At 41.1% G+C, this 12,837-nt stretch overlaps 1 protein-coding gene across 4 annotated transcripts in view; it reads left to right on the forward strand.

Annotated features, from left to right (window-relative positions):
• SPATS2L (spermatogenesis associated serine rich 2 like) overlaps positions 1–12,837 on the forward strand; it is a 162,708-nt gene that overhangs the window by 11,939 nt on the left and 137,932 nt on the right. For all 4 annotated transcript variants that reach the window (XM_037167536.2, XM_037167533.2, XM_037167534.2 and 1 more), the window contains exon 2: positions 9,572–9,621. The gene's annotated coding sequence lies outside the window, so the exon portion shown is untranslated. The remainder of the gene's footprint in view (positions 1–9,571; positions 9,622–12,837) is intronic.

Consider the following 12,837-nt stretch of genomic DNA (forward strand, 5'->3'; position numbering starts at 1 on the left):
TATCCCAGTCGGCTAGCTGCCATTTGAACCCTGCCAAGAACCAGGAGTTCCTAATTTTGTGATGCTGAGCAATTCTGCTGACAGTAGTCTGCAGGACCCCCATATCTTAAGCCCCTTTTGATGGGGACCTTATCTCATTTGTGGTTGGACCAATTATCAAGTACAGGAGGACAACAATTTTGAAATCTGCTTTCCTTCAGGTTCCTTGCTTTTTTCTTCCATCACCCTTTGGGGAGCCACAGAATAAGCATGCACCTTCTCTATGGAGGCTCTCCAAATACCTGACCATAGCTATGGTGGTCCTGCTCAAAGTCTTCTCTTCTCAGAATCTCATGGTCCCAGTTCTTTCAACAGATTTCCCACCAGGCCTGTTAACACCGCCGGTTACTCGCCACCATCCTGCCTGTGCCATTTTAAAAGTGAGGCAACCTGAATGCAATCCTGAGTTCTCCAAGCAATAGAAAACCCAGGGCTGCTGTTAGCTCCCTCAGTCAGGGTACCCTTCTTTTATTCATCCAGTTGAATATTGTGTTGGCCTCCATTTTAGTCAAGGGCAGCCCATTGTTAGTTTATATCCAAAAGCAAATAAAATCTCCTAGTCTTTTTCTTACCAGCTGCTACCAAGCCAAATCTCCCTTGTTCTGTCCTTGTGCAGTTAATTGTGTGAACCTTGTTCTTGTACATTTTGTCTCTTTCTGTCAAATTATTTTTCCTATCAAGATATTTTTGAATTCTAATTTTTAGAAATTCAGTTCACAATTACACATTTGAGAATGGTACTTTCTCTGTAGTTGATGAGATGTTGTTCACAACGCAGGCCAGAGATAGAGCCCTTTGACTTTCTAGAGGAGACTTCTTGACATCAATATATGAATTTTGTTAGTTTTTTAAAAAAAAACTAGTTTGTTAATCTTTTACTTGTGTTTATTTTCTTGTCTCCAGGTTGTCTAAGAGGACATAGTCAGAAAAGATTTGATCAAATGCTTTAATTCATAGATAGTGAGAAGGCTGACAGCCATTGGGGGCGGGGAGGGGAGGGCTGGGTGGGAGGGTAGAGGGACTGAGCAAAAAGGGAGAAAAAGAAAAAACTCATGGACATGGCAACAGTGTGATGACTGCCTGCTGTGGCGGGTGGGGGGAGGAGGAGGAGGCTAGAGGCGGGATAAATGGCGATGGACGGAGACTTGGCTTGAGCTAGGGGACACACGACACGGTGTCCAGATGATGTGTTGTCGAGCTGTGCGCCTGAAACCTGTATAATTTTCTTAAATAGTGTCAGTGAAAAGGAAAACAGAAAGTCTTAGTAAAGCTATCATTGTTGATATACTTATTGCCAGTCATAGATCCTCTACTATGATGTGACATGAGATTAATTTGGAGTAACTTGGATTGCATTAATCTTTGTTTTGACACATTCACTGAAAGCACATCTAAATAACCTGATTTTTAATTTATTTAAAAATAATTTTCTGAAATAAATTCATATCTCACTTATCATCTCAATCTACATGAACTCGTTTGGCTCAAAGGAACCACTTTTTGTACAACACTCAATTTTCTTTGCGGAATCATTGCTCTGAAAACGAGTGGGCACCATGACAGGAGATCGCTCCTCAGGTGTCACCCCAGCCCGTCATTACGTTCACGCCCCCGGGGACAGGCGGTAATCGGGCGGAGGCACGTCCAAACGGTGCGCTGGCGTCTATGTAAACAGCTCCGTGACAGTATCACTAACATGACCGTGACAGAGAATGTGCTTATGGCATCCTGTCACTAACAGACGAATGTTTTCTCTAAATGGAAGATTCTGTATTATTTGAAAAGAACATTTTTTTCCCTTCACACAGATTCTTTGACTTTTTATGTTATTATCAGATGTCTGTCAGACATACATATGGTGCTTTTTGTGCTATATTTTGTTGTACTCATGTACAAAATAGGTATATATATATATATATATATATATATATATATATATATATATATGTATTTTACTTTGGGCCCAATGGAAAAAAAATAAAAGAATAGTAGTGCCAAAGAATTTAAATCTATAAAAACACTAGTATTTGTGCAATACTATATATTTCACAAAATAATTCACACATTTTCTTCTTTGAAACAAAATTTTCCAGTTGTAAAAATAATGCACACTCATTGAATAATTAAAAGTCAGCTAAAATTTCACCACTCAGAGACCATCATTGTGAGCATCTGGCATGTATTCCTTCCAGCTATGCATGTATGTATATTGTAAGTGTGTGTCTGTTCAGTTGTGTGTGTTGGAACTGGCTTCACGGTGGACATAGGACATCTGTACTGAAGAATCAGAGTCAGAGAGTAGTTAGAAGTGCTTTGCAATCAAACACTTTGAGATTCCAATCCTGCCTATGCTACTTATATAGTGACTGTAAATCACTTAAATGGTCAAAACTTCGGTTTCTACTTCTGTGAAATGGTGATAATGCCAGGATGCATCTAGTAGGGTTATTGTAAGAATAAGACTACGCAGGCAAAGTGCAGAGCATGCTGCATGGCTCAAAGTAAGTGCTCAGTAAATGTGAGCTACTATTAGCATATGGGTTTTCTTGTCTGTTTTCCTCACTCAAATTCTAGCATAGCAATTTCCCTTGTTATAAAATACTATTTGAAAAATATTTGGAATGACTGCATACATTTCAGTGTATGACTGTACCCTAATGTAATCATTTCCCTATGCTTACACCATTTCCAGTTCCTTGCTATCATAAAGAGCACCACAGTTAATATCCTTTACATTATTTTTTGTACATAGACAACAGATTCAAAATGAATTACTAATGGCATTTTGTAGAGAAGCGGAAAAAACTAGCAATTCTTTAGTGTCTGCTAATGTGCCAGGGTATTTGGTAGGTTTTTTATAGCAGAATTCTCATTTAATTCTTCCACAACTCTGCTGAGGTAAATCTGTTACCCAAATTTTTCAGATGTAAAAAGCTCTTGAGGAGAGAGAAGCAGATTGCCCCAGGCCACAGGTAGTAGTGGCAGAAATGGTATTTGAAGCCAGCTGTCTGGTTTCAAAGCCTATGCTTTTCCACTCTGGCATGCAGTCCATGCCTATCTTTTTAAGGCTGGAGGAATGAATAGTTACCATTGTGCTTTTTACAAATATGTCACTTCGTGCCACCTAAAAGATAGGACACTTGGCTGAACTCTTGGCTTACTCAGTATAGTGCCTCTTGTGTGCATATGTTCTTACATGCTTTGGAATTAGGCCTCATTAAAATAAGGTGTTAACCAAAGGAAATAAAACACAATGAAAGCAAACCTCAGGGAAGAAAATATTTATCTAGTCAATCGTACAAAAGTCATCATTGTTTTAGTTGTATGAACTAAGCCAGACTTACTTATCTCCCTAGGAATTAGAGAATTTCACATAAATCAATATAGAAATTAAACAGTAATAACAGCCAGAGCAAATTGACACTGTCGAAAGGAATTGTAAGTTTCACTACTTTCATGTTAGGGGTCAAAAGGAAAAATCTTCAGCCTTCACTGTAAGATGATGATACACCAGAAAGGAGCTGTAATCATTGCTGCAGGTCTAAGTATAGGTATAGGGGAGACATGAAGAGTACTGGGAGTAACCCCTAAAGAATTATTTGGTGAACTGACAGGTTGTCTTTAAGAAGTCAGCCATTCAGAACATTTATCTCAGCAGCTCTCAAATCTGACTTACAGCGTACAGTATGGCAATCAATTTTGTAGGAAAAGTGAATAATTAATATGAAGATGATGAGATAGGTGTGGCCCGTTGGTACATAACACACAGTTTCTTTGAAAAAGGAACAATTGAGGGTGTGTCTTTGAACAGGGGAGTCCTGGTTCGTCATTTTATAGGCTTTAGTTCTTCGTAAAAATGAAAGAAAACACCCTAGTGTGGCCCAGTTGGTTGAGCGACAGACCGCAGAGCAAAAGGCCACCAGTTTGAGTTCAGTCAGGGCACACGCCTGGGTTTCCGGTTTGGTCCTGGGGTAGGTGCAAGAGGAATCCATGTTTCTCTCTCACATCAATTTTTTCTTCCTCTCTCCTTCCTTTCCCTTCTCTCTAAAAATAAATGTAAAAATCTTTTTGGAAAAACTCTAGTATGTAATATTTCATATCCAAGAGGTACTCTGTTGCACAGTTTCTAACCAACTATTGTCTAGTCAGGAAAGCTATCTTTGGTTATTAAGTCCTTGAATTTTTATAGCCCTTGAGCTTATGCATTCTTGCCTTTGAATTGTTCTAGTTTTCTTCAGTCATTTCTCGTCATTTCAGTTCTTGCAAAGGAGGGACAGTGTCATTCATAGCCCAATAACTAAAAAAGGTGTAGGATCTTGGTAGAACATGACCACTAACTTGACCTGTTGAGAGTATGTCGCCATGGTGGTGTTGCAGGTGGGGAGGGCCCCCTAGGTTAAATTTGGACTCTCCACACAAGTAGTGAGTAATTAGAACTGTGAGCAGACAGTTGGATACGAGATGGGATTCCAGATGTGGCCCCATTGCTTAGTCGAACACTGGGCAGAGCGCTTTGCTATCTCTGAGCCCCACTCCCTCAGCTCTCGCGTGGAGATAATGACAACTGCACGAACGTCATATGGAGGATTGAGTGTAGGGAGCAAACCACTTGGCTAATTCAGAAGTGCTTTTATGATTTGTTTTTAATTAATGCACATTTATGATCAGTTATTAATTAATGGCCATAGGTTATCCCTCTTGAGGAGAAGCTGATTTACCATTTAAAATATTGTCAAATGAATGATGGGAATACTTGTAAAATATATGTAAAACTGCACCACTCCTGGGGCTAACCTCACTAGACTCTCCTAACTCTTTGTACTTTATCCAGAGATTGGGACAGGTGCCTTCTCTACCCTGGAGACCCCTGGCTAGCTTGAAGTCTCTCACAGCTCACTCCCATGGCTATTTCTCTGGTGAGGGAAGGAACCCCTTGTCATGAACAGGTGGTTCTTTTCAACACAGTCAAGACCTTTATAAAACTAGGCATTACGTTTTTCCAAGACAGAAGCAAAACTTGTGTATTTGATGCATTATTGTAGCTTTCAATTAAAAAATTCCAAGGAAAGACTATCAGGTAGAAAAACATATTTTCAAAAGGTTGAATTACAAAAATTTAAAGGAAACTCTTTGGTTATTAAAGTAATTGTGTTGCTGGAGGGGAGACGGAAAGAGGACCAGAACTTAGGAATTTTGACACTGGGTGGCATCCGGAAAAACTTTTCGAAATTCTCTCTTCGTTTTCCCCCCAAGCCTGGCTGCATCAGTAAGGGCTCAGAAACTGCCTCTGAGCTTGGCCGCAATGCAGTAACTCCCCAGCCTGGGGCCACACGCACTTCCTTCCCCCGGGCTGCTAGGGGCCAACCTCCCCATCTTTTACTGGCTTCCCTGCAGTTACTTTCTCTCAATCTGAAGAGCAGGACACAATTTGCTCTGTGGCACCCTAGCTTGGGCTGTGCCGTAGCACCCTTTCGCAAGTGTTTCACTTAGTTGATGATCGAAATGTCTCCGAGGCGTTTCCCAGAGATGGGAGTGTGTGAGCTGGGTGCTGGACACTCTAGACAAGCCTCCATGATCACTCAGCACTAAGGAGCCAACGGAAGACCAGCGGGCCCTGGACTCCCTGAGGATGCTATGCTGGCTGGGACAGGAGGCCAACTCTCACTTTGACTCATTTTCTCAAATTCGTATCTCCTATCCTGTTCTGAATTTCCCTCATTTGCCCTGCTACCACATTTCATTCAGCTCATTTCTTCATCAACTATTTCTTGAAGGTCTGCTCTGTACTGGGCCCTGTGAGAGGAGCAAAGATCAGTCAGACATGGAAAAGGAGACAACATTACATACTTCCCACAGAAAGCGAGATACACCTCCAGACTTGGGAGGAGGGAGATGTTAAATTTGTAATGATTTTTTTTGCTGTACTTTTTACAATAAATGGTACTACCTAAAAATCTATACCAGTATTCATTTATGTAGCAAATCCCTTCATAATGAAAATTCCTGTTATCTGCGATTCGGGCAAGCATCATTAGAACAGAATTCCAGTACAAAAGACTGGACAGTCCCTTGGAGTGAGCTAAAATGGGATTTGACCTATATATCAAGCTTTTGCATGGTTTTGATACTTTTCATTTTGATATGTCAACAAATGCCTGGCTTGATATGAGAGGCAGTTAAATCAATATTTCTTGCCGTAGTCAAGGTTCGGCAACATACAACCGAGGGCGACTTATCCCCGGCAGCCATGTTTCATTGAGTACATGTATTTTATCTCAAACCTCACTGACTGAGCTACCTTTGGCTGAATAGGGTGAGAACATCAACATGGCTACCGTAAAAAAAAAAAAAGAAAAGCCAGAGAATTCATAACTTGCCCCTCACCCCTCATTTAAGCAATCACCTAATTTACTTTGCTCCTCTTCGTCATAAGGAATGACGGCATGGGAAAGATCTTGACCACGCAGCTGTGCTCCCAGGGTCTGCTTTAATCCTCCTTCCGACCCCCTTCCCGGCCGAGGATGTCTGAACGGACCGCGTAGTGGCAGGCACAAGTGAATCCAGGCGTCTCACCTGTGGGCATCTGATAACTGTGATGGAAAGGAGAACGGGGCAGAGGCTATTTCTACTTCCTCTTTTGCTGAACTTTTAACTGTTAGAAGATTTCTGAAAGTTACCTGTCAAAACCTCATTCGTTTCTATAAACAAATGGCCTGAAGCATCAGTTTATAAACACCATGGAGTTTATTCACTGTTCTCAGAAAGGGCTAACTTCTCTTCCCTGTGCGTGTACTGTGAATAGAAGAGGGACTGTCATTTATTGGGCCCCTACTCTGTGCTAAGCACTTACAGTATCTCACCCCTAATAGGCAAAATGATGCTTCAAGGCATGTGTTGTTATTTCCATTTTATGTGCGATCTGGGCTGCTGGGTACCTTATGTGAAGGTACCAAGCTAGAAAGGGTACAGGCTGCGATTTGAACCCAAGTTTGTCTGGTTCCAAAGCCTTTTAACTTTTTATATCAGGCGGTCTTCCATAATATATCATAAGATTGAAAAAACAATTGTTTCAAATTGTTAAAGTAACACAAGCTTATTGTAAGAAGTTTGGTAAGCAGAGGAAATTATAAAGAAGAAAAGGATCACCCATAATTCTTCATCTCAGATATAATCACTCCTAAAATTTTAATTATTTTTTCCAGGCTTAAGCAAACCATGATTTATATGTCCAGGAGAGTACTGTTCCTCAGAATTACCATCTTTGAAGTTTATGCGTGTCCTCCAATAGTGTCGCCTTTGCTTAAAACAGTTTTGGAATTTCTTTCTGAGCTAATTTGGGAACCAAATTCTCTAGAGACTCCCATGCACAAGGTCCTTCAATAGAGACATGGGAGAGACAGTGCCTCTGTCCATTACCTGAATACCTGCCAAAATAATACATTTTTATATCTCCTACCACTCCATGCCCTCTAAAATTACGTGCTGCAAATATGTAACCATCCATAAAGAACACCATCATTGCTCCTCTAAGAACCATAGACATCTTGTGCTGACTTCTATTATGGTAGGAGGTGGGATTTATCAAAATGCTACTCTCTCCACATCAAAGATTGATGGATATTTTGGGGTATGTTTAAAAGTCTTTATTAAAAATTAAATCTATACATGTTTAATATCTCATCTAACAGCTTGTATTATTTATGACATTGCCAACACAATATTTGCTTTTTGTAGTTCATAAAAAAATCAGAAAATTGTTTTTGTCAAAAGTTTGAAAAACGTATTTTAAAATCAATTTCTTTTTAAGGGCAGTGTTACACTCACTGAATTATTCCCCTCTAAGGAGTTTCTGTGAAAGCAAATATATCTAAGTGTGATGAACTGATTTTCAAATAAAGTTAGTAGCATCTTGTGTCAAAGTAAATGTTTCTCAAAGGTGCAGGCCCGTGTGTACTCTCTCTCACACACGCATAAGAAAAGATTGCTATCAAAACGGCCAGTAGTAGACTTTATTAAGGTCAAGAAAGTCCCCTAGTTAGGTGCCAGCCGAGCTCTCATCTCTGAATTGTTGCACACGACGCTGTTACTTTTAGAAAACAAATCTAACCTTCAGCCCAAGCATCTTGCTTGTTGCCTGGTTTCTGCCTTCTTTTTCATAGACATTCTTATCTGTCCCATCATCTGGCATGGTACCCCTCCCCCAGACTGCTGGGCATCTGGGACTTCTCCAGAACCCTGGATTGGGGATCGGTACCGAATTTTGGGAGGCACTCCCAGGGTTCCAGTTGGGCCCACGGGCATGCACAGTTGTCCTCCGGGCTGTCCTCTCCCCGGTCTTCTGATTGCCAGCCTTTCCTGTGGCAGACTTCATCGTGCTCACAGAGCTAATTACAGAGCAAAGACCGGGCCTTCCACTGATATCCTGGGCACTATTCAGGATGCCTGGCGCTGTGTTCATAGTTTGTGAGAGAAATGAAGGGTTCCAATCTATTCTCTCAAAAATGGACTGTCGGGAAGAAAAGTTAGTCTGATCGAAAGTATTAGAATAGAATTGTAGATTAGAAGCTCAGGGCTTAAGAGCATCTAGGTCAGTCCTGTCATTTAAAGATGAAATCCAGAGAGGTCAGCTGACTGGAGAAGGTCACCCAGAGAGCTGGTGCCATAGCCAGGCACAGCATCCAGTGTCCTGAGGTCCTGTCCCATCCTTTCCAGTGTGCTCCCTCCTTGTCATTGTCCCCACTGCTTCATGAAGGTTGATCTGACTCCACAGGACCGGTGACCAGAGCATTTGAAGCCCCACACAGTGCTTAATGGACCAGCTGATACACAGGCATCCTCGGGAACACGTGAAGCCACTGTTGACTTAGTGAGCGACTGGTTGGCTTACTCGTGATTCTGGCACCTGTCTCTATGCCCAAGAGGGGCTGTGTGGTTATATATTGTAGGCTATCTCTTGGAAAAGGAATATTATAACAACAATAGTGATAATATCTAACACTTATTTGTAACAAGTTGGGCAGGATATCAATCATGGTTTAGAATCTAGGCTCTGGGGCCAGATGGTCACAGGCAGAATCCCCGATCCACTGTATACTTTGGTGAGACAGGTGACTTGACCCTTAGGTGCCTCATATTTTACATCTGCAAAATGCCAATGGTAATAGTGCCTGCCTCAGAGTATTGAAGAGTTAGCCTATTTGACACTTTAGAATAATGCTAGGCACTTTCCAAGCAAGCAACAAATATTAGCTATTGCTGTTATTAAAATACCATTATTGTGTGCTACATTCATTCACAACTTATATATTATTCATCCCTCTCAACAACTCTGAGGAAGGTGTTATTATCGTCCATGCACAACTGAGTGAACTGAGGCACAGAGGTTACTCCACCTGCACAGCTGTTGGCATGAATAAGGGCAAACGCCATGTCTGTCTGACACCAGAACCTGTAGTTGGGTGTGGGTAGCATGGAAGTGGGCGGTGTGGCTGCTAAATGTGAGATCTGACCTCCCAAATTTCCTTTTTCCTAGAGCACACCAGAACCCAGCCTGCTTTCCACAGTATCTCCGTGGATTTCCAGGTAAGCAGAGATGATGCTTCCCTTCTCCGTAGCCTCTTCCGGTGCACATGGTCAGCTGTCCTCGCACCTGAAGCTGACTCCCAGAGCCTTGTCACAGCCTTGTCACAGCCTTTTCCAGCCTCTCAGGGTCTCCACACCAGAGCTCTTGTTTTGATAGGTGTGGGGACTGAAGTCATTTTAGTGGAGTGCCAGGGAGGGGCAGTGGATACAAGGCACTTCTGCCTCACTTACATCCCCCTTCTCCATCTACAGCAACATTTCTATGGGTTTTCTAGGGTAGTTTTATGCATGAAAAATACTTCAAAGTACCACGTAAAAAAGTATTTTACAGATGTCCTTGTGATGTAGAAAGAATTAAGGAATTATGGTTAAGAGCAGCGGGCTGTGGAGCCAGAGTACCTGCCTCTCCCTCCTCTCAGTGATTGCCATTTTTGCTGTTGTTCTGCTGTTGCAGAGCTCGCTCCAGTGAACCTAGGAGTCTGACTTGCGGTCTTTAGGGCTCACTTAGTGTTGGGTGGGAATGGAAGGACATAGGCATCTGAACAAGACAACCTGGCTGGCTTTGCCGCCTACTTTTGCTGCCTAGTAACTGTGCAGTCTTGCATGTCGCCTGCTTCTTTGAGCCTCAGTTTCCTCCTTTTTAAGACGGGGATAATTTTACCCATCTTGCAGAGTTGTTGGGATGTTTGTACCTCGTGTATACGAAGTGAACTGTACAGATTGACTTTCAATTAAATGGTACTTATTGTTCTTATCAGTAACTGGTATTTGAAGGGGTTCATCAAAAGCATTTGCTGGACAGGAAGCATGTTATTTTTGGTTCATTGTATTTTCCCCTCCAGAACTTTTGCTTAGCAAGTTGTATATTCATTGTGAAAAGATCATCTCCGGTTCAGACCTTGTCAAATGACTATAAATATCAAATTGAGATAGTCCAAAATTAATGAGGTCTCACTGCACCTGGATATTTCCATGAATGTTTAACCTAAACCTGATTTGTTTTCCGTAGCCCTGAAATTTTAGTAGTAAGATGACTAAGTTTTTGAAAAGAGCTATTAATGTTGGTGGGAGTTGGTTGTTTTCCATGAATAGAATAGAATATTTTATTTCCTCATATCTGAAACCTGAATCACCATGAAAACACTGTCTTTATTGTTGCTCAAAGAGAATTATTATAGAAACTCCTGGTTGACATTCTCCCCCAGTCCCCCTACCCCCACCCCCACCCCCACCACACACCACACACACACACACACACACACACACACACACACACGATTCTTAGTTTTTCTTTCTGTTAGGCAACCGAAGAGTTACTGTTTACATTGTACATTTTGGCAGCCTTCTCCTATGAGACATGCAAGGGCACAATCAATTCCTGTTTTCTTGGAACATACCAAATAATCAGAAACTCTGATTATTCTGCTGGAAGGCAACAAACAGCTTGATGGAAAGAAGGACCAGTTGAAAACAATTCTGATCATATTTTTCAGGAGAATGAGATGCCTCCAGCTGTCTGTCACTAATCATATTAGAGGTGGGAAGCAGGAATGTTTTGGCCTGCAAAAGATTACTCTAATCGCGTGTTGAAACACGACTTTGACTGGCTGCTCATCCCAGAACAGTGACATTGGACGTCCATTCTGTAACTCACCTTGCCAGTTAGTAGAGTCAGTAGTAGTTTCAAAGATGTGAGCACACTTAAGGAATTTTTTAATTACAGTTTAAAGGCTTTTCTTTTATCTTTTTATGCTCACTCTGCAGACATCACTGATTGCAATGGTTTCTCACTCAGCATAACCCTAATGCCAGCAGTGACAAAAGAGTGATGAGATGGCAGATGAAACTCACAATAACCAAAGAGGTGTCCGAATTCAATTAGGAAGAGGCCTCTCCCATGTGGACGCATAAGCCATATAAATCCGCTTTAATCACAAGCTGTGGTACTTATCTGGTCATGTTTATTTTGGATGCAAGTGCCAAAGCTGGATTTAGACCAGAACTCCAGATCTTTGAGCCCTAATGACTAATTTGGGTATCTGTTGAATCCCTTAATTCATTTCTTAATTAGTTCTCGTAGAATTAGAGCTGCTTGGTTACAATCATTTTCGTAAAATTTCCATAAATGAAAACAAATGTACATAGTTTTTTTTTCCCCTTATGGTTCATACTTTTGCTTGGGTTTTAAAGAGCTATTCTTGTTGTTATCAAAATAATGACAATGCCGACAATGACAACGACAGAACTAACAGGTCCCCAGTCAGTGCAGTCGAGCATGAACCAAAGCACCAGGAAGCTTGGTTTTGACCCCGGCTCAGCTACTTACAGCCACGGGCCCTTGGTCAGTTACTTTTTCCCTCCCTGTGCCTCAGTTTCCTTTTGAAAGTGGAGAGAATAATTGTTCCGACTCGTAGGACTGTTCTGAGGATTAAAACAGCATTGTATATATGCCCTAATATGCAGAGAACTCTGTAATGAGTGTTCGTTATTAAGTTTATTGTCAATGAGACAATGGAAGACCTCTGAATGGGTTTCCCTGGTGCCACATGTTGTCGCCTAAGGCTGTCTCATTTATGTAGTCCCTTTGCAGGGCACTCATGACTGTAATAGAACATTGGAGACTCTGAGGTTGGAATTAATCTTTATTATTTGTATTTTTATTCCTCAGCTTGGCTACAGGACTAACATTTTTGGCTCTTCATGCTTGATCAATATGAGTGTTAACTTGGAACTTTTTGCTGCAAAATTGCTTTAAATTTTGAATGAACATTTTGTTCTCTCAGCCTAAGCTGGCCCTCATTTCAAGGAAAGTGTTCTTACAATATGTTAAAAAAATGTGAGGGGCGGAGATTTGGGGCATTTGGCTTCAATAAATTCATTGGAAATTTTCAAAGTATTTTTAACACAGTTAAATGTATTTAATATCATGGTACAAATTTAATGACTGTGCCAGAAGTGAAAGTCTGGGGAAAGATAAATCTAGTAATTTAATGAGCTCATGGCTACAGAAGAGTTAGTTAATATTAAAATTGATTGCTGAGAGATGCACTAGAATTACCTTCACTTAGGATTTTTTTAAACTAAGTTAGAGGGGACCCAGCAATTTCACTTACCTGCACAAGAGTGCATTTGCATGGATGTGCATTTTAGAGAAATGTATATTCATGTGTATTCATAAACAGGTAAAATGTTTTTAGCCACATGGTTTGTGGTCAT

The sequence above is a fragment of the Artibeus jamaicensis genome, unplaced genomic scaffold (assembly GCF_021234435.1).
Source record: "Artibeus jamaicensis isolate MK-2021 breed Jamaican fruit bat unplaced genomic scaffold, CSHL_Jam_final contig_391, whole genome shotgun sequence".
In the NCBI taxonomy this organism is placed as follows: domain Eukaryota; kingdom Metazoa; phylum Chordata; class Mammalia; order Chiroptera; family Phyllostomidae; genus Artibeus; species Artibeus jamaicensis.